Source organism: Corvus hawaiiensis, chromosome 5 (genome assembly GCF_020740725.1).
Source record: "Corvus hawaiiensis isolate bCorHaw1 chromosome 5, bCorHaw1.pri.cur, whole genome shotgun sequence".
Lineage (NCBI taxonomy): Eukaryota > Metazoa > Chordata > Aves > Passeriformes > Corvidae > Corvus > Corvus hawaiiensis.
Genome location: NC_063217.1, coordinates 19,336,574 through 19,360,920, shown reverse-complemented (window position 1 = coordinate 19,360,920; position 24,347 = coordinate 19,336,574). Strand labels below are relative to the sequence as shown.

General features: G+C 40.0%; 1 long non-coding RNA gene across 2 annotated transcripts in view; it reads right to left on the bottom strand.

Moving 5' to 3' along the window:
* Positions 1 to 5,496: 5,496 nt before the first annotated feature.
* Positions 5,497 to 24,347, bottom strand: part of LOC125325621 — a 74,422-nt gene continuing 55,571 nt past the window's right edge. For both annotated transcript variants that reach the window (XR_007203442.1, XR_007203441.1), the window contains exons 5-6: positions 15,781 to 21,504; positions 5,497 to 11,685 (exon numbers count right to left, since the gene is read on the bottom strand). This is a non-coding gene — a long non-coding RNA (uncharacterized LOC125325621). The remainder of the gene's footprint in view (positions 11,686 to 15,780; positions 21,505 to 24,347) is intronic.

Genomic DNA, 24,347 nt, shown 5'->3' with positions numbered 1-24,347 from the left:
AAACCAATCAGTGCTGCTTCAAAAGCAGCTGGAAACTGAGAAATCCCTGGTCCCCTGCTGCCTGGCAAGCAGCAGTACAGGGTCTTCTCAGTTTCCAGCCACTACAGAGGCTCCATTGACAAAATGTGTGCGGCATTTGAAGGAGCACAATGTGACAATGAAAGAACCTGAGGGAGACAAAACAAGGAATGGGGAGAAAAGAGGAAAGGGGGGAGAATTAAATGGGAATGAGGGAGCAACTGAAGACAGGAGGACAAAAATCAAAAGAAAAATATGCTAATCACGGCAAAAGGGGCAATAAAAATAAATCATCCTTGTCATATTTGACACCTCTGAATTGGTTTATCAAAGAGTATAGTTGTGATAGGAAGACTAGAGAAAAAGAGGTAAAACTTTACTAATGTTTGCTTTCATTGCCTCTCTGAGATACAGACATGCTTAATTTAGTCCCCTACTTTCACAAATACTGTTGTGAAGTACAGAGTGACTGGAAGATGCCAGATACCACACAGGGGACCACGTGGCATTGTGAATGGGACAGGTCCTAACCTCATCCTCTGTTTCTGAGAGAAGCAGAAAGATTTAAAGAGCCCTGAAAGTCAGAAGAATGGTGCCTTACTGTTGTCAGAACAACCTGGAGAGAAAACAAATGCTGCCCAAAATAAAGCCAGGGGACTGGCTCATTTTCTCCTTTCCCTTGTACTTCATTGCATTGGCTACGAGAATATGTAGCAGAGTGGAAATCAGAGTATCGCCAATAGCTCAGAGCAAAGCAGCACGGCCAGGTTTTATTTCTTTTACCTCTGTCTGCCTGTGCATGAGGTAGGGCATCCAAGATGGTACCAAGAGCTCAGGGATGTGCCTGTGGTACATTAATCTCCCAGCTGTTCCCACCTGCGGTGCTTCTTCAGGATGAAGGGAGATCTGGGGGTGCCAGAACTGAAGTTAGTTACAAAGCAACTAAACTGGAAGCGGCTTCCCAAATGTCCTCACATGGCTCATGGAGTTTTTAGTTCATGTGTCCAGCCCAAGCTCCTTCAAATTAAAATCCCCTGAAACATATAGGGGGTGAACACTGTGTCTTCAGCACCAACTTTTTCACTCCAGATAGCTGCTCTTACTTGGAATAACTTGGTAAGGTAACATGCAAAAATGAATAGTACTTGGGAGAGAGCACTGGCATCTACAGATTTTCTGGGAATTCTTTGTACTTTTGGAAAGGTCAGAGAAGTGCACCATAAAAACTGAGATAGAAGAATAGCACTGTTGCTGTTAGTTTCAAGAGGCAATATCAGTCAGGAACCGAGAAGGGGGTAAATTTTGTATTGCCCAAGTTGAAGATGGGTTAGCTCAATTTGTGTACATTTGCATGAGCACTGCGCTGTCATCATTTTAAATGAGCTTATCTTTTTAAGCAAAGGAAGCCTTCTGTCCTGATGACAGGAATTTTGCAGTTAATAATGCCTTCTTAAAAAATTCTCATAATTCAGGTTTAAAATAAAATGCTTCCATTTGCTCTCTTAGTTTGACAGTTATTTTCAGTCTTGAGAAATTATTCCTCTAAAGTAGTTACTGCTGAGGTAAAAAAAAAAAAATGTTTTTGCAAAGCAAACTTAATTTGAGCATGACCCATGGCATCTCCACAATCCCTAGTATTTAGAACAGTGATCAATTTGTCTTTCTCTGTAGGAGCAGTAGGCAGTGTAGAACTGATTTTTTGTGATATTTTTATTAGTGAGTTCCTGTCTGTTATAATTTTGAAAGAACCTACAGATGCTTTAGAAGTTGTAAAATGAGACCACCATCATGTCTGTCTGATCAGGAATCACCCATTGTGTAGTAGGTTAAGAATGAGATGTTTTCTTTTTTATTTCATCTGTTCAGTTCATGTATAGTAGATCAAAATTGATACCATATTTTCAAATTTACTATTTCAGATTTTTGTCATCTAAGTTAATTTATAGCAAAAGTATCTTGCTTCATCTCTAAAATCTTAGCTGCATTTTTTTTGTCATAGGAGGAGGTCATAGCAAGAGCTGCAGAGGAACTACCAGCATGATAAACAAACACATAGAGATACCTCTCAAAATACTGGGCAAAAAGCTATCACACTTTTTGAAATTTTTTTGCCTTTTTATGTTTGTCTCATGGACTGGGTCTGATTACATTAATGAGTAATTCATGATAACAGAAACAGATCACCATATTGAAGTAGTTAGTGCTGAGAATCAGTATGTTTGTTAAAAACATTACAAGGATTTGAACTTCAGGCTACCTTTAACTTGATCTCTTGGATTGGCTCTTCTCACCATGCAAGCTGCCCAAAAGCTGCCCAAAGGCCCACTGGTTGGTTTGGACTCATAACACCCTCGCTGGAGTGCATTTCATGTACACTGAGCAGAGCTTCTGGGTTAGTTCCCTGCAAAGGGAATTCAGTGCTTCTGTGCACCAAAACTGCTCTGGGAGCTGAGCCAGTGTGCAGTAAATGGGAACAGTCAGGGGGTTTGTTGCAAAACTGCATTGCTGCTCTGAACCAAAATGGTAATAGATAGGCAACCATATGTATTTTTGTGACTTTGGGAAGGCATTGCATATTTTTCTCTAGCGTGCAAACCGAGCAATTTGCATGGTAACACTCAAATGTGTATTTGTATACTTCTCTGGCCAGCAACCTCTGGTAAGTTCTGTGTTGGATGATGCAAAGAGAAAGCAAGCTACGCTGAATCATTACGTAAGCAGAGAAATCCTTACATGTGTTCTTTACATGCAACTCAGAATAGTAGATTTTATTTTATCAAGTGATAAAAATTGTGGTTTTCACATAAAAAATATGAAAAACTGGTTTCCTAGGTTCAGTTCTCCAAAAAAGAGAAAATGATGGGTTTGCCAAATCAGGAAAACAGATTAATTTTCTGTGATCAAAGAAGACCCTGTCCTACACAGGTTTTCATGAGAGTGCATAAAGAGTGAAGAAAAAAGTCTGGAATCACGTAGGCTTCATTTAAAGCAACGTGCTTGGTATCATATAGTACACTGAGGTATTGATCATGAGATCAGAAGTCAGTACTTCTGTATGCTAATTTTGACTTTGTCAGTGATTTCAGATTTTGTCAAGTCATTATATGCAGTTTCCTACCTGAGCAAAGGAATATTAATCTTTAGAACAGCAGAAGAAAGAGTTCAATACTTAACAGTTTACCTTTCTCATTTCCAGTTTATTTATTTGAGTGAATCAGTATTTTGCTCTTAAAAGGCTGCTGAATTTCATTTACTACTGCTGGCTAACTTTTTGCACAAAATGTTTTAATTTTGATTAGTCACATTCATTTCTGTAATTTCAGTTCCTTGGCTGGATTGCTAGAGCTCAGACAAGGTTCTTCTGCAGCTGTTGGTGTAAGTACAAAATCTAATTTCAGTTAATTCTTGCTTATATGTTTTTTGCATTTGTTCTCAACAAATGATCAGGCACATTTTGAGTGAATGCGTATTTCCAGAAAGCCAACAGAAAGGAATGTAAAGTGAGCTGTAAAAAGCATTTGATTGCTAAAAAAGATAATTCCTACAGTAGTCTACTCCAGTGGCTTTGTGCTAATGCTCTTGAATTTCTTCCACTGGGGTCTGATCCATAAAGGGATTTGGTTACTTAAAATAGCAGTTATGTCCTAAAGTTCTTAGTATGTGCTGTTAGAACTTCATCTCAGCTTCTGTTTAAGCTTAATAGAGTACACCCATGTTCACACCTCAGATTATACCTGCAATCCGCCTTTCAGGCTTTACTACCTGCCCAAGGGAATGGTGACACCTGAAATGATAGGCACTGTAGGAAATTCAAGCAAATGTGCTCTGCTGCAACCAATATGCCTGAGCTCACTGAGAGCCTCCTTATTCTGATCTGGGGGCTTTTTTTGCCACCTGTGATTGTGTATTTGCACATATCCAGAGCTGCATCTGTCAGTTTGCAGGTTCCTGCTGTAAAGACCTGACAGATAGACCAGCTCTGGTGCAACAATGCTGGGGCTCTCCAGAGGGCTTTGTTTTGTATGAGTGCACAAGCAGGAAAGATTTCGCCTTGTAAGAGGCTACCATCCACTTCTGTGCAATATCCATTTTGATCCATATTCTTGCTAATAATATTTTGAGGATAGTGTCCCAAACTGTACATTTCCTGTCCCCAGATGAGAGGCTAAGTTTGCCTGGAGAGTTGGAAGATGCTGCTTCCTGAGGAGCTGTCGGTCAGCTGTGACTCCAAACTCCTGGTATGTCACACTGTAGCGGGTTGAGTTCGAAACCAGGCGGAAACACCAATTAAATGTAGTGGTTTTGGTTCAAAATATTCATTACTTACTTATTTTCCTTCTGTGAAATAAGAATTAGGAGAAAAGCAAAGCAGGCACAAACCTTCAACAGTTGCAGTACAATGAAAGAGCTTTATTACTAATAGAATTAAAAGTAAAGAGAAAATAACAAAAAAAATTAAAGCAAATCCCCCCCCCCCCCCTTTCCAGCACTTCTCTCCTTTTACCTAGCTCACACAAGGATAACAGAACATGGGATGTTAGTCAGTGTTCCAGTTCTTGAAAAGTCTCTCTCTTATGCTTAAGGAAAAAAGGGTTTTCCTTCAGTTGCACGTGGTTCCCAAACTGCTACTAACAGCAGACCCGCCCGGAAACAAACAGTCTGCTGTGTGTAGAACATCTCTTCCATGAAAAATCTCACAGTTCCTTCACACTGCAAAACATAGGCCATCACATGGGGTTATTAATCTTTTTAAGGATAAGTTCTTTTGGCCTGCACACAAAGACTTTTCTTCGCCACAAGTCTCTAACAGCCTCTTACTACTTCTATATAGCCTGGCATAGGCACTCTTCATAATCTTCACAGGCCACACGAGGATTCTCCATCCCCCCATGTTCTTCAAATGGATTAAAGAGACAAACAGTTTGTGGTATTACAGTTTCTTACCACGGCATGCAAGAAGGTTTCTTTTAAGCTGCGCGCCAGAATCGCGGCACCGCCCTCTTTTCTCCTGTCGCCATGCTCAGCTCCGTCCCACGTGACTCACTTCTCTTTCTCTCTGACTCTGAAGCCGCCATGTTGAAGGGTGTTCTTGTTCGGGCTTTACGGTGGGGAAAGCCTCGCTCCCTTTGTGCTGCTGGCTGCGTGGTGTCCTCTTCAGTTCAGCACGGAGTGTGCTGGCTGCAGACAGGAGGCTCTGCCGGCTCCCGCTGGCTCCACCGGCTCCGCATGGAGAGGAGAGGGACCCGCCTGTCCCCAGGAGCCGCGCTGGATGGGTTTAGCTGTGAGCAGTCCATGGCTGGTTTTAGCTGCCTGCGGCTCTGGGACAGTCCCCCTCAGTGACCCAGGGTCCGTGCCGCAGTGTTGGGAAAGGGGGAAAGGGGCAGTGGCCCCGGCCCGGCCCAGCGGGGCCGGGAGGCTCGGAGCCCCCCCACCTTCCAGCAGGCGAGCTCCGACAAAAGGGGAAGTCCCGCCTTTCCGTGCGGTTTAAATATGTAAATTGTGAGAAGCGTAATTGGCCTTAAAGACTGTCCATCAACTCAGGGTCAACCCAATACACACACCCTAATTAAAACCAGCTTCTAGAATCTTCTTTTTCACTCATGCCTTGAAATATCATTCTAGTTTAGGAAACTTTCAGACACAGTCATGCTCAGCTCCTTCCTGAGTCTGAGAGAACTCAAACCTATATTCATCTGTTGGACATCCTCTGCCGCCGGGCACCTTATCTCCCTTTCTAGTCCTGGTCCTAGAACAACATGAGTGTATTTGTCTCCTCATAAGGAGATACTTTTGTAAGTTTTCCACCTCAGTTTAGCAAAATCAAAAGTTTCCTGATGGTCTACAGATAGCTTCAGATCTAGTTTTTAATCTGAACTGGAGGCTGTCCACAGGAGCGTTTAGAGATAAGGTCTCAGTTCAAAACACCAAAACACTGGGAGCTTCATCTTCAAGGTGTTTCTGATTTTCTTCTTTAAATGAAACACAAAAAAAGTAAAGTATCTTCCCTTCCACCCCAGGTTTACGGCAAGAGCTGCAGGAATTACCACAACTGCATCTCTCAAATAGATGGTTTTTTTAAATTTTAGCAGACTTTTAAAATTTCAATTTGGTCATACTTTTAAAATTTGATCTCTAAAGAAAGCTTGCAGAACTCCCTAGTAATTATTAATGGGTCACCTGGCATATCATGGAGATCAATACTTCTTACCCTCAACCATTAACCATTACATCACTATTACAAGTGAGTATAAAGAGACAGACAGCTCAGGCTTTTACTTTAGCACAATCCATACAGATTAATTAAAAAACAGGCCCAGTACAAAATTATGCGAAAAGAAAAAAGTCCAAAGCATGAAAATAAGCCAAAAAAAGAATTACATCATTTCCTTGTATCTTCCCTAAGGACAAGGAATTGGAGAGTATGAGTCAGTCTCAAGAAATGAAATAAAAACAGCCCAGTTTTTAGTGACTTTTTCTTGTTCTTACCTTCTGGAGCAGAGCAGGCCATCCAGTACAAGCAGCAGAAATCTGGCTGCCTGACAGGTTTTAAAATAGGAGTGAAGGTGCATTTGTGGATAGCTTGGCTTTCTGGTTTGTGACAAGATACAGTGACCAAGAAAAGTGGACTTGAATATGGGGCAGCATGGTCTTGTGGATACCCCATCTCCTGCTGCTTACAGTCAACTACAAAGTCGGTGTGCTCTACAGCTATGGGTGGAATATTTTCAAAGCTCTCTGTAGTGAGAACACACATTACATGTCCTTTTGGATGCTCTAGCCTCTTCTTTATACCTCTGCTTTCCAGTCTGCAATACAGAGGTGCTGTGAGGATGAAGCAATGGATGACTTATAACTACTTTCTTTGTACAGGGACAGCACATTTTGTCCGTGACTTATCACTTTGGCATATAATTTTACCATGTATTCACCTTGCTCTCCGTCCAACATCAGTTTCAAATATTCTGGCAAATTACATTTAATAATGAAACATATTTTCCTGCTTAATAGTTCTGTGAGAATTATCTGGAATATTAATGAGCTTTCTACTGTGTTGGTATGTTCACTTATTGTGTAATATATACTTGTTGGTATTGTTCACTTCTGCTTAAAAAAAGCTCAGGATAACAAAGGATCAGCTGTTTGAGCCAGGGGTTCATTTAACATCATCATTTGCATTTCCTTTAAAATCAAGAGTATTCACAAGGTCAGTGTCTCCAAGGATACTTTGACAGCATAATTCTGTGTTGTTTACATTCTTGAAGAAAACAAAAAAGGCAACACAACATATACTTTGGTCACTCCAGTGCCTGTGAAGTCTTTCAGTGATCAAACCTGATAAGTTTTAGAACTGCCCTAGAGCATCCTAGGTCAGAGTCTATAAAGCAGAAAGCTTAGTTACCCAGCTCAAGTTTCATCATCCCCCTGTCCCTGAGATTTCATTTCAGAAGGAAAAGATTTGGGGTGTACTTTTGCCCATATTTTAAACTTTTTTTTTCATTTTTGGTTTTCACCAGTGATTTCTAGTCTCTTCTGTCTTTTTATATCAAGTTCTGTCCATGCTCCAAATAGGTAGTTTGGTGAGAATAAAGACATTTAAAGGGTTTCAACCAAATGAAAAATGTGTGTAGAACTGATGGAAGAACATAAGATGAGAAAGTGGGAAAGGCTTACCTGGAAGTATACATATAATTTTTAAAAATTGTTTAAGATCCAACCCCTCCCCCACCCCCCCCGAGATTCATTTGACTATATCACAATCTCACTTTTCATTTAAAAATAACTCCCTCTGAAGAGATACTGATGTCCCTACTGGTGCCTGCATGTACAATGTGAAACAATACCTGTGAGCAATGCTGATGTGCATCGTGAAGTTCAACAGTGTTCAGTAGCTTCAGGGCTCCCTGACAACTTTATCATGTTGGCCCCATGCACCAGGATGAGAAAAATATGAAGACTGTATTAAACCCTCCAAAACCTTGGCTTTTGCAGTAATGATCTCTTTGCCTCTGTCAGCCTACGAGGGGCAAATGGGAATGAACCATGGGATGGGTGTGAGAAGCCAGGACCATGCAATTTTCGTGTCATGCTGTGCCTTGGGCAGAAGCTCCCAGTCATCTGACCCTGTCCTCAGCATCTGTTTCCCCGAATTGCAAATAGTTCCATTACCATCATGCTGTTTTATGTCCTGTAAATGCAAATTTGCCCTATGACAGAACAAGTCCTATGTCTGATGGAGATTTCACCATCCCGTATTGTGTGTGTGCAGGTCCTGCGTAAGACTAAGAAAAACCTACTGATGTGTACTACTGATTGTTTACATATGTTATCAGAGGGAAAAAAAACAGGAAAGGAAAGCTGGCAGCTTACACTGCCAAGAGACCTGGCAGTGGCTATAATCACATTTAGATCATTTCCAGTCAATAGGCTTTGTCTTCTTTTTTTAAAAAGCCTTTCCTAGAAAGTTGCTGCACTGTTCTTTTTACTCTGTTACAGTCAGTCCAGAGGAATACCTGCAATGGCTCCTGTCCTTACAACCAAAGCAGGCAACATCAGGAGATGTTTCCAGAGAGAAGGTGGAAGGTATGGTAAGATACTGTGCTTTGTACAAGTTCAAAATGTGTAATGCTACTTGGAGCTGTGATTATGGTTCTGTGTGACAAAGGTCTTTCAGTGATAGTGAAGTCAGGGACTTGTGGTGCAAATAGAAATTGGTGCCAAAAGAAGATAAAGTTTGGAACCTGGGCATATTTCTCATCTTCAGGTCAATCTCCATGATGGGACTAAAAAATATGAGCACTGGAGGACTGGGACTCCAGCTGCCTGAGTCTAGGAATTGCCTGTAGTAGAGAGAATGGTTCCTTAGCCAGCTAAGCCAGAAAAGCTCACAGCTTCTCTGAAACAAAATACTAGAGGGAATAGATACCAAAGAGAGTTTAATTTGTGTCTAATTAAGTGTGTTTAAATCTGTCTTCTTTCAACTATTCTGCACCCATTCAAATGTACATGTGATACTGGAAACTTTGTTACAGTGAAATAAAATTGCAAACTTACATCAGCATCTCAAGTACTACAATTCCAGCTAGTCCAGGCCCAAGCCTTGGGAGTCCTTTACTATTAATACAAAACTGTTCTCATAAGGTTAAGCATTTGGGGACTGAAGATTGCAGTTTTTGAAAATGCTGATTCATTTTACAATAATGGCCTTAATATTATCTCTGCCTGAAGAGATACAACATAAGCAAAAACAAAACTTTGATATCAGCATAAATATTAGACTTTCTATTAGCATCATTCAGAGAGAAAAATAGGAAGTTCAAATGCAAGCAGTCACAGAGATAAGGAGCTCTAGTACGAGTTCTGTGTGAGAAGATGCAGTGTTATTGGAATCAACATTTCTTCTGACATCTTAGTCATTAGAAGCACAGAGATGGCAATGAATGCTACAGAGGAAGTAGGGCAGTGATAAAATCACTTCACATCCAGTATCAGATTCCAGGTGTAAAACCAAAACAGAAGGATTATTTTCTGTATGCATGTAGAAATGTGACAAAAGCTATCTGCTTTTGACATCTAAATGAGACACACTGAGGACTAAAGTTAACACTGAGGACTAGTTTTACTAGGTTTTACTTTCCCTTCCCTAGAGAAGGGAAGACCAAATAGCACCTATCAGATGCTGAAGTAGCCAACAGGTTATAGCATACACTCCTTCCCTCTGCCCTCCATGACTACTTGGAAATCATATGTCGTAAGGTCATGTCAGAGGTTCTGGCTGTTAGGTCACATGCTCCAATACAAAAATGCAAGGCATAACAAGTTGTCAATGACACAAGGAAAAACAAAGTAATACTTGTAGGCCGAGATATCAAAGGAAAACCACAGCTGAAAAGGAAAAAAAAATGCTGTGCCGTCAGAACTTGGTGGAAGCTATCATCTTCTGCTGTGTTTTCCTTGTGAGAGGGACAAAGATGTTTTCTCCTAAAGGCTGGCAATAGTAGGACAGACATTGGTGTGCAGAAATTTCATATTCCAGACCAACAGAAGTGGAAAAGAAAATAACCTTGAAATAAATGGACTTTCATGTCCAAATCTCCATCCAAAAAACCTAATCCTGGTCTGAGCTACTTCAGATAGCAGCAGTCATTGGTGCCTGACTCTCAAACATACCCCTATCTGTGGACTTTTTACAGGTTTGAGAGTAGGGTGAAAGGTTGGATGAGCTAATTCTGGTTGAGGTTACCCTGGTTCCCCAAAGCAGGCTGACTTGGAAGATTTTTGAGTTTAGCTCTTCTGAAAGAACTGTCTGACTTCTTTCCAGGAGAAGAGTGAAAGTGGACCAACACTGTTAATCACAGAGAAACCATCATCTGCCTTGACTTCACACTCACAACTCCTGCAAATGTCAGATAGACTGTGGCTCAGAGCCGGCACATGGTAGTGGCAGCAAGAACTTCTTTCCACTAGTTTCTTTAGTTCACCATTTCCCTTACAGATCTGAAAAAAGAATGAATCAAAACTAATTGCTTGCTTAAGAAGTAATACTGACTTACTCATTAAACTTTGTTGTGACACTAGGCACAGGCACTTGAATGGTCTGGAAAATATGAAAAGAATTGGCTGGGGAACAAAAACAGAGCTGATACGTGGCAATGGCAGAAACAGAAGTAGAAGCTATATAATAAAGGCAAATTCCTATTGAATGCCTCTTTTTCTTGCTTTAAAGAAATACAGAGAAGCACTCAAGATGTACAGATAACTAGGCAGCGTTTCTCCCTGCAGAGCTCAAGGAAAGAAGGAAATGCTTCAAGGGTTAGTTCCTGACTATATGGAATATTGCTGGACTGAAAGCAGTCAGCTGGAGTTCATCCTGATAGTCCCCCAAACCATTTTATCACAAAAATGTACTGTAATCAGTAAGAAGCAGTCACAGTATTTTCCCACCACATTCATGCTTTATAGGCACATGGGGGAAGGGGAAGAGTGTGGGGTTCATGCTGCATGTGAATGGTGAGCTTGGTCCATGTTTAAAAAATGTTTTTTGTGGAAAGAGGAAAAAAATAACTACGGTTGCATGTGAACTTCAGCTTTCCTCCTGCCTATTGATTATTTGTTCTATTTGTTAGGGCAGTGTTGCTTGCATAGTTGTTCATATGTTGCAGCAAAGGAATAAAGATGAGTCAATAAATGGATGGATGCTACATTCTGTAATGTCTTTGCATCTGCTTCCACTGCTACATTACCATCTGGGGAGAGACTTTAGAAGCATCAGTCCTTCTTCACAGGCTGATCACTAGCTTGGTGAAGACAGAAATTAGAGAGGTAGGAAATTAGAAGCAGCAGAATATTAAACCTTCAGAGAAACTTACATTGGCTACTTTCAGAGATAAGGGTATTGATTTGCCCTTCAAGCAAGATCCACAAGAATGCAGTTTTACATCTGCTTTCTTTTTCTGCTAATCTGGGTCTTAAATTGAATCACTGTATTTCAGTGTGATGTTTTGTAATGTTTTTGATATACATATTTTATTGTCTCAGTGTAAGGATACAACTGTATCATCTTTAAAAAGTAGACACTTTGTGCTTCAGCTTACTTTGCAGTTTAGTTTCAGGAGTACAAGCGCTCTCAGTTTGTATTCAGTTCCCACGATGGACTGCTTTACTTGGGTCCTTTGAACAGTGACATGGAAAAAGAATTAATTATAGTTGTAGTAAAGTCAAAGGCAAAATGACCCATTCAGGTTTCTGGTTCAGGCAAGTTCTTAGACTGTTGTCCTTCTATTAGTTCACTTCCGGCTGACACATGATATATAAATAGTTGTTAATGTGTGATGACCCAGTTATTAGAAAGAAAATCTCAGTCTTGGCCATGGCAAGATAAGTAAAATGAGTAGGAAGAGTTTTTATCTTATTTTGTAGCATTAAAAGTCATAGGATTGATGGCATCACGGCAAATTATTTTCTGGCATATTAGACACACATTTACTAACTCTGTGAAATTATGATACAGTCTGAAGCATTTGTATTTTCCTCTTACATAGTGTGTGCCTATGGCCAGGATGGAAGAATTGATTCAGAGGTCAGCTAGTCAGTTTTTTAAAAAAAGAAAGTAAGAAAACGTTTCTATATTTTTTTCTACTCTGCTCTTGTGAAACCTGATCTGGAGTACTGCATCCAGCTCTGGGGCATGGTCCTGTTGGAGCAAGCCCAGAGGAGGCCATGAAAATGATCAGAGGCCTGGAGCACCTCTCCTATGAAGACAGGCTGAGAGAGCTGGGGTTGTTCAGCTTGGAGAAGAGAAGGCTCTGGAGACACCTCATAGCACCTTCCCGTACTTGAAGAGGGCTTAAAAGAAATCTGGAGAGGTACTCTCTACAAGGGCATGTAGTGGTAGGTCAAAGGGTAATGTCTTTATACTTGAAGAGGTAGGTTTAGATTGGATATCAGGAAGAAATTTGATACCATGAGAGTAGTGAGTGAGCACTGGACCAGATTACCGAGAGGAGTTATGGATGCCCCATCCCTGGAAGTGTTCAAGGCCAGGTTGGATGGGGCTTTGAGAAACCCTGGTGTAGGGGAAGGTGTCCATGCCCATGGTGGAGGGGTTGGAACTGGATTATTTTTAAGGTCCCTTCCAACTCAAACCATTCCGTGATTCTTTGAAATCTGTCAGACCTGAAGTGCTCTTTTCTGGTCTTGGTGGGTGGCAGAGGCATTGCTGTGAGGTTTCTAAGAGCCTGTGGTCCTAGAGCCCACAGTTCCAGAACACCCCACTGCCCAAGCTGTCCCTGGGGCCAGGGGGTATTTGGGATCCTACTCCAGCTGAGACCAAGGAAGCCTTGAAAGCTCTGACTTTTAACTTTATTTTGGCCTCCATCTTTATAGCAGTCAGCTCACAACCCCAGCTCAAGCCAAAATTTGCCTGCCTGCCAGGTGTCCTAACAAAGAGGGGGATGCATTGCTAATTCAGGTTGACCCGGGCTGAGCGTCCCAGGGTTTCCAGGCTCCCAGTCCATGGGGCTTTAAGGATTACACCACCATTTAAAGATACACCTCAATCCAGTTTTAGAAGGCTCCAAAGCTGACATTTGCCTGAACATCTAGCATTGCCTTGGTTTCAGTGCTGGTTTATCTACCTTCTGCAATTAGCAGTGTATAGGTTTAGATGATTCTGGGGTGCTACGGTTACCAAACAAGGAAGCCTCTGCAGCCATTGTGCTGGGTCAGATGAGTAGGAAAAATAGAGCACAGCATCACTGCTACCATATCTCTCTGCAAGGCTTCTGAAAAGAATTAAAAATAGCTTCCTGCTTTACCAGGAAACTTCCTGTTATTTATATAGTTCTCTCTGTCCCCTAAGGCAAGGTGTTAAATGAAGTGTATTTAAATGAAATTGTGTCAAGTATTATACCTCCATGAAGTTGAACAAATTCTCACTGCCATTGCTTCATTCTTATGGCTACTAAGAGTGGCATGAACAGAAAAGCAAAATGAGGAAGTTTTCAGATGACTGTTTTCTTCTAGAAATTCTTGTTCTTATATTAAAATGAATTTTGGAGTGGGGGAAGGGGGGGAGTCTCTTATGTAGTGTACCTTCATCACACTGCATGTGCTTTCAGCTGTCTATTTTGCCTCCACCTAAGTACTCAGGAATAGGGCCTTTAACCTTGCAGATATTTGAACCTTCAAGGCCTTAAACAAGACATTCTGGAGTATTATTGCTTTTGACTGTTAAGGTAGAAAAGAAGTGTGGTGTGGCAGAATGGTATTTGGCACTGTGAGACAGTGGGGCTGAAAATTAGGAGACTTATTATATTAAAAAATGTTATTTTTTAATATTTTAGTTTTCTTGGCAAGTGCGTCCATCTCTGTATTGTCAGTAGGATAAAGGCTATTAGAAAGTGTTTGGAGTAGCAGGACAGAAAGTTTAGTGTAGGTTCTGTTGCTGCAAACTATTTTTCCTGGTACCAACTGCATCTGAATGTGCAAAGATACAAGCATGGGAATGGGAAATCTGGTTCCACTGGCGTGTAACAGGCAATAACAGGCAAACTGTTACTTTACTGGTGCAAATCCAAGGAATCCAGAACTCCAGAAAACAGCAACTAGCAGGTATCTGTGCTGTGGCTTTTATTTGGGAAGTAAAGGTATGAACACCAAGATATTTTTCTTGGTCTATATTACCACTATAAGAGATTTGCTCACTGGGAACAGCTGTGTATAGGTTCTTATCAATTTAAGTGATAAACAAGAAGAAGAGTATCAGAAGTCTTGCACAAGTGTATATTTCCTGCTAAACTGTGTCCTTTCTTCTCCTCCTTGGCAGCAGTAGATGGAACAAATCTTTCCAACTTACTGAGGTGCAGTAGGTTTTTCTGCTGAACGTTTTTGTTGCCTCTCCCCAACTGTTTTGGCTTTTGAGGTAAAATTTTAATTTTTCAGATCTGTTAGGATTTGGCATGCATGTTTTGTTTTCCTTTTCCTGTGTTATTGCAGAGTGTTCCCTTCTTGCTTACTTATTGATTGGCAGCCAGATAATGACACTCAAGAAGACTTTTTTGCCATGTTTTTTTAGGAATGTTTTTCCATGGTAGAAAAACCAAAGGCAGTGAAATTGAGTTTAAAAGTTTAGCATTCACAAGCATTGGTTTTGTTCAGAATAACTTTCAATTTTCTTGCTTCAAAATACAAACAGCCAGAACTGTTTTAACAACAATGGTGTCATAACCAGTCCCAGATTTGTTCATTGATGTCCAGCCTGCTTTTAATTGTCTGAGTGTTATAAAAGTAAATTCAAAAGTTTTGAATTAGCAGTGTTTAAAAATCTGTGCAAATCTGGAACTCATAAGGCTTTTACTGAATGTTTGTTCTAGAAAGTTACAGCCATGTCAAAATATATTCATTTGTGGCCATTGTAACCTTGATTTTGGCCTGAATTGATTTTGTACAGAACTGAAGAAATTATGTATGATGTTAAGAGAGAAACCAAGCCCAGAACTCAAGAGGATGGTCAATGCTAGATGTGATCAGGGAAACAGAGATGCCTGATAACATAAGAGCGGTGAGGAAACTGTAACCATATTGCTATAAAACAACACATAAACAAAGGCACCAAACGGATGGGGTTACTGTACTTTTGAGAATTGTGCATGAAGAAAGTATTGCTAATTTGGGTTGCACAAGGGCTGGAAAAAAACCCATATGAATTTGTGCAGCCACCTGCCTAAAGTCAAATGAAAGTTATTGTGCAGCTAGGCAGACAGAAAGGATGATAGCTAAGAGTATTAAAATGAAGCAATTCAGCTTTCCTATTACAGCTACAGATATAAGGCATAAAGTGAAAGAATAATCAGGGAGAATTTGAAGCTAGCAATCATTAGATCAATAAAAAAGAATTTGTTTAGGACAACTGGGAACTTAAGAATGTTAAAGCAAGCACAAAAGTGATGTTTTGGCCAGGAATGTCTGGAAAGGGAAAATAATTTTTTTTTCTAATGTCAGCATAAAACTTTGTCTAAGTGTCAGCAGCAAGAAGAAAATGTGAAATCATCAGCAAAAAGAAACATTTATCATTCCTGAACTTCCATGTCACCTATGGCAACCTCTGGGAACAAGTTTTTCTGCAGGGAATAGTGTGAGTATTTACTGGCAATAGATTTCAAATATTTTTAAACATCTCCCTGAAAACAAAACATATCATTGGATGTCCACTCCAGAATGGCCTTCTGTATTTGAGAGAAGAAAAAGTGTGAACAATACACCTACTTTTAAGCAAGATCTGGAAAGATTTTCAAAAAAGCAACGACTGAGGAGGGTGGGGTTTTCTGGTTTTGCTGTGTAGATATAGTTGAACCTAAAATGCTGAAAAAACAAACCCAATGCAGTCTTATAAGTCACAGTGACAATCATCACAGTGAAACATTTATGTAGGGTTCACTTAAAAAAAGTTAATCAAGAACAGGTAGACAAACTCACAATAGGTTATTAGCAGATGAACATGAAATTCCTCCCCCCCGGTGAGTGTAGTGATGCTCTGGTATGTAGCCAGTCCAGCACTGCTTCCCAGGTCCCACAGCTCCAAGTGGCTTATAGCACCTTGCATCCATAAGGGCTGCAAAATGACAGCAGCAACTCATCTCCTTCAAGCATGCAACTTTCAGATGAGGCCCCCACAGTGCAAACCCCTCAGTCTGCAAGGCAGCTTAAGCAGCTACAGCAAAAGGCCCATCTGGCTGTAAGAGCCCCTCCTGCTGTGAAATGCCCCTTCTGACTGGTCCAGAGCGGGAGCTTGTGCTCCACTTCCCCTCTGAAAGCTTGGTGGTTGTGGTGTATCCAAAATGCTGCTGGGGGCTCTTCATGGTACTACACCCTACTCCCTATTTGTAGGATCAGGCAAAGTTCTGGGCTGAGGTTGATGGAAAGCTCATATGGTGTTGGACAGAGGCCTGGCTCTGCTGACAGGATGGAGGAGGAAGAGATCTTATCTTTGCTTCCTCTAAACCCAAAACAAGTTACTCCTAATAAAGAAAAGATGATTGGCCTGCAGGTAAAGACTAGGGGTAAGTAAGTATTTTTCTGCTTACCAAGGTCTGAACGGAATGCTCATTTTGGAGCTACACAAAAATAGTTAGGTTGACAAAGGTGTTTCTTTGAGAAAATGTTTGAGATTTTTTGTAAATCGTGACATTAATGTGCCTGAAATGTATATCCTATCACAGAGTTTGTGCTGGAATTGTGATGAAACCCAAAACCATGACCACAATAAGGTGCAATGTCTGGAAGAACTAGACCTATCTTCTCAGTGTTCATCATTAAATAGCATGAATTCGTATTTTTTCTGCATAGAAGAAGACCTGGAGGACTCTCAGAAAACCTAAAAAGGACAATAGTCTTTTTGTATTTTTGTACCAAATTCCCACTCTCTAATAAGCTCAATTTTTCATTTTACAACCTGATTACTAGATACTGGATTACATCCACCATGATCATTTTTAGGGAGACTACTTAAAAAAAAATCTAAGTGAAACTAATGCAATTTGCATCAGTTTTGTCATGATCTGAGCCATGCCTATTTACAAAACCAGGAGTTTTAAGTTTTAAGAAGACAGTAAGAAAATGGCACGAAAGGGGATTTAAGCCACTGCTGTCTGTTGTGCCACAAGATAAAGTATGTGGAGACACAAAAAGGAGCTGCTAGAGTGCTTTAGAGACTGTCTCAGGCTACTGAAATGGTAGAAGTGGGGACATAGCAGCACTAGCTCCACCCAATGCAATGAATAACCAGAATTCTTGGCAAATAGGCACATGTGGTGTTTTTTAGGAGTTAACTCTGGAAATTATAATCAGCTCCAACCACTTCACCCTCAAACTAGGAAACCAAAAATCCTAAAGGAAAAAGCAAAGCAGCAGCCTCAGAGTATCATATAAGCCTGTTAAAAATCAGCTTACACTATGTCTCCAGGAATTTAAAGATTATGAAAATAAACAAATTTTGCTATTCAATATCTAAGCAAGAGGCTTCACCATTACCTAATGGCTGGCCAAAGCTAGATAGCAGTATGCAGTAATATTTAAATAGCACCTTGACACTGCTATTAGAAAACAGATTGTTACTGAAAACTTTGAAATATGAAGGTCTCATTTGCTGAGGTTCCTGAAGTTTCGTTGAAAACTTGGCCTTTTGCCCTATGGCCTATCTGTCTATAAATTATCTAAAGATCTTATAGGGTGTCTCACAAAATGAAGCCCAGATTCTGGAATATAACCCTTTACTGGAGTCGTGAAAATCTTTTCTTAAGAGAGATAAACATTTGCATTTCCTGTTCGGGGTTTGTGTAGTTCTGGACATATTATTACCATGGAAAATTCAGGAATATTTGACAGGTTCTGTTAAAGAAACATCTTAAGGAAAAGGTTAAATAAATCCCATGCCTATGCAGTGTTTCAATGGATTTATAATTATAAAACCCACATTCACGGAATTCTGAACCAAACACAATTTTTATTTTGTTGGATTGGAAGACCAGACATTTTATCAAGAAACAGGAGAACTTCCAAATTTCTTTTAATCATACTGCATAATTATTTTTCCTTAGTCTCAAACTAAATTTCAGTGATGCAGAAAAATCCAAAGTACCATTTTTTAGTATAATATTTTTAAAGTACCTTTTTTGTGTATACATATCACACACATATGCACATGTGCATGCTCTCACGTTTTCTTTGCTTTCGTTTCACCCTTAGGTTCTATATAAAAACTGCAGAGGTTCTTTGGATAGTTTCTGATGGCTCAGAATACCTACTGAGACTGAAATCAAGCCAGAGTATCTGGAAACCTAAATCCTCTCATTTTAATAGTTTTGCAAATCCTTGGCATTTTGCTTTGAACTTTAACCAAGAAAAGTTATATCTTATAAACAATGGCATTTGTTGATTGGATGAAGGACTAGATCAATATTGATTTTGGCAACTTGTTTTGGCTGGGTTTGCATGAAGAAATATGCTGGTTGTGGTGTTAAAAAGTTATGTCAGTTCCTCAACATGTGCCTCTTTTTCTTGGAGCATTGCCTGAAAAATAGTTTCCAAAGTTACTTCCAGAAGTTTACCTAGAGGCTATCTATTATTGTGAGCTAACAACAGCCTTCTGCTGAGCTATCAGCATGTATGAAATAAAACCATTCAAGAAGGCAGATTAAAGACAGGGAAAAAAAAAAGGATTTCTGTTTCACAGAAGTACTAAAGGGTAGGTCCCCATTTTTATTTCCAATGAAGCTGATTTACACTATTGTTGCAATTTAAAAGGAGCTTTATATGTAGAGTAATAGCAACAAGATTTTAGGCACTCTGAGAATTACCTAGTTGACACACAGCAAAATAAGAGCCATAGGATGTACATGAATCAGTTCTGATTCAAGGGCAGTATTAGGAATGAACAAAAATGTATCAGGTAGAGAAGATGTGCCATTTTCATTTCAAAGTTTCCACTGAGGCAGAGTCCACTGCAAACTGATCAATTGCTACAATTAGCATCACAACTAAAACTTTTTGTTTGGTTTTGAATTAATTTTTTCCTAGTTTCAGCTTCCAACTCTTTGAGCTTCTGATACAAGTGCTACAGGAAGGAGTCATGTTGAAAGTGACTATCTATTTATACATCTATCCATCTACCTGCCGATCTTCCATTTCCTGTAGATGCTGTTAGTTCACGTATCTTTCTCCTCTCATGGTGCTTAGCCCTCTGATGTATTTCCAGAAAGCAATCATACCACATCCCAGACATTTTTTTGGCTATGATAAACAAGACAAGCTCCTTCATGCCTGCTCTACCAGAGCAATTTTCTCCATTTCATCCAGGTGCCTGCTTTACTCATGCACAAGTTTGAATTCTCAAACATGAGTGAACAAATTTTCCAGATAGTATCTTGGCAATATTCTTGACAAATAGCACTAATATTTTCCCAATTTTAAGAAAAAACTTTCCCTACCTGATTCACTCTGAGATTACTTGTCGCTTTTTGCATTCAGGTCACTTTGTTCCTCTGACTGCATGCTGGGGCTGACCAGCCTTTTCAATTGTGGGGTTTTTTACTGTGCCGCCGTGAGGAATGCCACTTTACAACAGAAATTTATGTTCTTTGACCCAGAGAATGGAATTCATCTCCTCTGTGTTTAGGGACTTTCAGAATGTGATTTAATCTGTCCTCAGAGGAGTCCAAGACAGGTAGGATAAATGAGCAGTAAAAAGCTTCCATTTCTATATGTTGAATACAAATGCCTTGAGAACTGCTATAGTGGGTAGTATTTCATCAACAGATAATGTGAATGCAGTGTTGCATTCCCCATCCTCTAAAAAAGAACAAAACCACTTATTGAACATTTCTAGATTTCTGCATTTTTTCATTATTTCTCATTTTCATCTAATAAGGACTAAATACATAGTTCGTGATTCTCTCTGGCCATTACTTTAGGCCCTTGATTTTATATATATTAAAAATTATAATTAATGTATCTGTGTTGTCTGGGAATCATCCCTTATTCCCGCCTCCCCAGAACCAAGGGTATTTTCTTAATTTTTAACATCCAAATTAATTATTTCTTAAGGTAATACAAAGGACACAAAACTTTACTCTGCTTTGACATACATTAGGATAAGCAAAGTAAAACGATGCATCACTAGAGCTGCTGTTATTGAGTTGCTTTAAGGATTTTGTGATAGCATTTTCCTATAAGTTCCTTCATTTTTCCAGAAATCCTTTATAGTGTATACTCTGTTAAATGTATCTTATGCATTACCAAATCTAATAATTTCAAGAAAAGGAGAGAAAATATTCTACAAGTGGCTGGGGTTTTTCACTTTACAGGAAAAATTTCAGTCATTTCAGACTTGTAAAAGTCCAGCAGTTCCTGAAGTCATTCAGAGTCTGCTGTCTGAGTTTTGATCCGTACCAGTTTTGATGGCAGGATCTGTTATCAGTTTGAAGTGGCATGTCATAGAAGATTCTTTAGCATTTTATTCTAAGCTTGGCTAGAGAGATTAAATTCTCTAACCATTTTTACCTGAAACTGTGCTTCTAAATTATGATGAGAACAGAAATAATTTCCTTATTGCTCCAAAATTTGTCCAACACCTGTAGGAGCAAGCTGTACCATGGGATTTCTGTGCCTCTGACTCTATTCAACTATCAGAGTACCCAAAAGTGGAAAGAAAAAAAAGAGTTCTTTCTCCAAGGGCAAAAATGAAATTTGTTTCCCTTTTTAGACCTTACTTCTTTAGCTCCTGTTTGCTCAATCCTAATACAGGTTAAAAAAAAACCAACCTATTTACCAGGCCCAGTTCATGATACTAAAATCAATCCAGACCTCTTAAGAATCCCCCAGGAATTTGCAGGTGGCTTGTCACCTATGTAGTGTCTTGTCTGGCTTCTTCTCTAATGCACAGTGCATTTGATGCAATAGCGTCATCGCCACCAGGGCCAGAGCAGGGCTTCGGCCAGAGCCCATCTTGCTGGAGGCAGTGCCTGAACTGGATTCAGCAGAAGCAACAGTTCCCTCCACAGTCATCTCAGTTGGACCAAAGTGGAACTGTTGGGAACAACTTTCTTTTCTGTTGGACTTTTAGGGGAGGCCTCAGATCACATCTAGGTCTTGTACTTGTGTTTATTGGTCAGAAAGCCCTTTATCATCAAATTCTTTCTTCTTCAATGAGCACAACTTGCAGACTCTCTCCTAACTTTGTTACATACCTAATGCATAGGTTGAGCTCCTTTGAGTCTTTGTATATCCTCCAGGTCTTCAACCATTGCTTTGGATCCTCCTTAAGTTCCCTCCAATATTTTTGAGATCAGTCTTGAAAGGTAAAAACAAGAACTTCCCTGTTGTAGAAGCTGTTGAAGCAATGCCAGCTACAGAAGCTCCCAGCCAACTCAATTGCTTGTCTTCTCAAGTTGGTGTTTTACGTACTGAATTCCACCGCTTAGCTCCATCCTCCTGCTAAAAGGCCAAAGTAATCAATGAGATTATCATTCATCCTTAAGATCCTCATCAAAGGCCCACAAATATGAGTCATTGTTTCCCCAGCCATGCTAAAGACAGGTCGACCGGCACACACACGTGCCAGGTCACACTTCAGAGAGATTCAGATGCTCACTGTCTCTCCACCCAGCTCCTTGGAGAGACTCGTGGGCAGGTGGGAGCCAACATGCACTTCAGCCACATGCTTGAAGTGAAGAACTAGAAAACAGCCACCTTGAGGTGCTTCACAGCATGTACCTCCTGTACAGTGTAAATATATCCACAGAGACATTCAGACTCTCTTTAGAAGCTCAAAACTGCAGCTGTGTCTCACAGAGCAAAAAAAAGCCAGAAATAGAGAGTAAATACATAGTCTTTTTGCCTTCTGATATGAGATTTCTCAAAACTAGGCATGAAGGGCAGGGAAAAAGTAAAATGACATAGTTTTGCTTTTTTTATAGCACCAGGCAGGGGTTGTTAAATTAACAATTCTTATATAAAGGCCTCTTCTCTAGAAAATGTATTGCTAAAAGAGCTATTACAAAGTGGGTCAGAAGCAGAGTAAGTGCAAAAATGTTTCAGAGTATGTTTAAATAGAATGATAAGCACTTGCAAGACTTTTGTTGGATCTGGTTTAGAGTATCAGCTTGCGATGATCTTGCAGTGCTTTGACCTCCTGGGCCACAGAACTGACACTCTCCTACTTTATCCCCATTCTGTACCCCTCTGGCTTTTGGGCTGAACTTTGGTATTTTAGCTTGAAGTGGAAAAAGGAACATATTCAGCTCTTTCATCTGAAATTCACCAGCTACCTAAAGAGCAGACTTCCTGGTTCATGTATGGAGCAGGTCATATTCCTCTTTCGCTATGACTGTCAGGTCTGTCATATAACCTCCACAAACCCACTGCAGAGAAATTCAGACATATTTTAGAGAAGTAGTTTACTTTTGCTAAATATAAAAGGGCAGGGACTTGCTTTCAAAGACTGAAATTTTGCTTTAAAAGTGATCTTATTAAGAGAAGGAAAATGAGTCAGTAGCATGTGGAACATATATTATGTGTGAGACATCTTACCCATGCAAGGGGAGAGGGGATACAGAAAAGAGTTTTGCCTGCACTTGCAACAATCTTCAAAAGCTTTTTTCCCCTTGCTTTGCAGGACTGCATATTTCTTTGTTCATATACAGAACCAGTCATTATGTGTATGTGTTTTGGTTTGAGACCTCCTAACTTAGCAAGCAACTCAATGACATCCTCCTGTGTAGTGTCACTACTTTGAGTGTCGCTGCCAGTACAATCTAGCAGTAGAAACATATGAAATGGTCAAGTTCATCTGAGTTTCAGGATAGGTCTTAACATATCCCACCTCACTCCCTGCTGTGGGAACAACAGAAAAAGGAAGTGGCTGGAAAGCTTCTGACCCAGTCAGCTTTCCACTGCATTTGAGGCATTCTGTAACTCACAGAGCCTCAGCACCAGCTCTGTGATAACCTGTCTCTCCCATTTCTCATATTCCCTCTGGACTGTTGTGCTTTCCAAGCAAGGATGTGACAAATACAAGGGAAACAGGATAAAAGCAGGACTGGGGATAAAATTATGAAATCACATGACCATTTGGCACTGATCAGGTTCAAAAATCACAAAGTTGTCAGAAAGAGAGATCTAAGATACTAGACAGGTCTAGTAACCTTTACAAGAAACACCCACATGCTCTTCCAACATTTTCTCCTTTACGTGTGTGCATGGCAGGAGGAAGCTATTACTGCTTTCGTTTTACGCATGAAGAACTGAGACTCAGTGCTTATAACTAAGCAGCCCAGTGCAGGGACACCCAAATCAACCCAGTTCAGTCATGTAGCAGCAAAACAGGCACTGGGAAAAGAACAGCCATGCTTCCTTAGCTAGTCAGCCCTGCTGGAAAGCAACCTATGCCTTGCTAATAAGATTATCCTGCTTCCAGAAACTGGGATTTCTCATTTAGGGACTCTCTTTTAGTATCTGAAATTTGGCTTTAGAAATTGTCTTGGTACGAAAAAGTTTAGAGCTGGCTTAGTCATTGCTGCATGGAAAGGTACCCAAAGGAACTGAAAGGATTATCCAAAAAAGTAGTGAAGACTTTCAGAGGAAGCTGGGGCAGAGAAAGCAACTGTAGCCACATGTGTTTGCCAAACTAACCCCCAAACCCATGAAATGTCTGCTGTTCTGCCAGTGGCTATGGAGACTCTCACTCACATGAAAAAGCTTTGACTTGGGCTCCTGGGTATGTCAATGGCTCCACTGAAATTATACTACTGTTTTCATAAGCTATTTATTTCCTGTTAATACCTTGGAAAAATTCTTAGAAGAGACTTAAATGAAGACAGTATTGCAACTTGGCAAGTTCATTTCAAAATTCATTAGTGCTCTTTTTCTATTTTCCTTTGCAGAGCTCCGGTGCCTGTCATCAATAGTCAAGGGGAGAATTGGGGACGGTTTTGTTTGATTCTGATTCTAAAGAGAAAAATCCTATTGGCTTCAGTGTTTTGGCCCTAAAAAATTATTGAATTTCCCCTAGGAAGCTTCAACTTTAAAATATTCTGTACTGATACATTTTTAAGTCTGCCCAGATGTAAAATGTTTACATGAATTAACTTCACTTTTTGAATACCTGAGACAGAAAGATTTCCTAATTAAAGAAGATGTATTCTGTATTAGTCTTTCCTATCTATTGTGATTCAATCCATATGATCAATCTATTTTCCTTCTGTCATGGATTGCAGAGATCATTCAGCCATAGTGGTTTAACATAATGCTGTGCTGTGTTTGTACAGAAACACTGCACA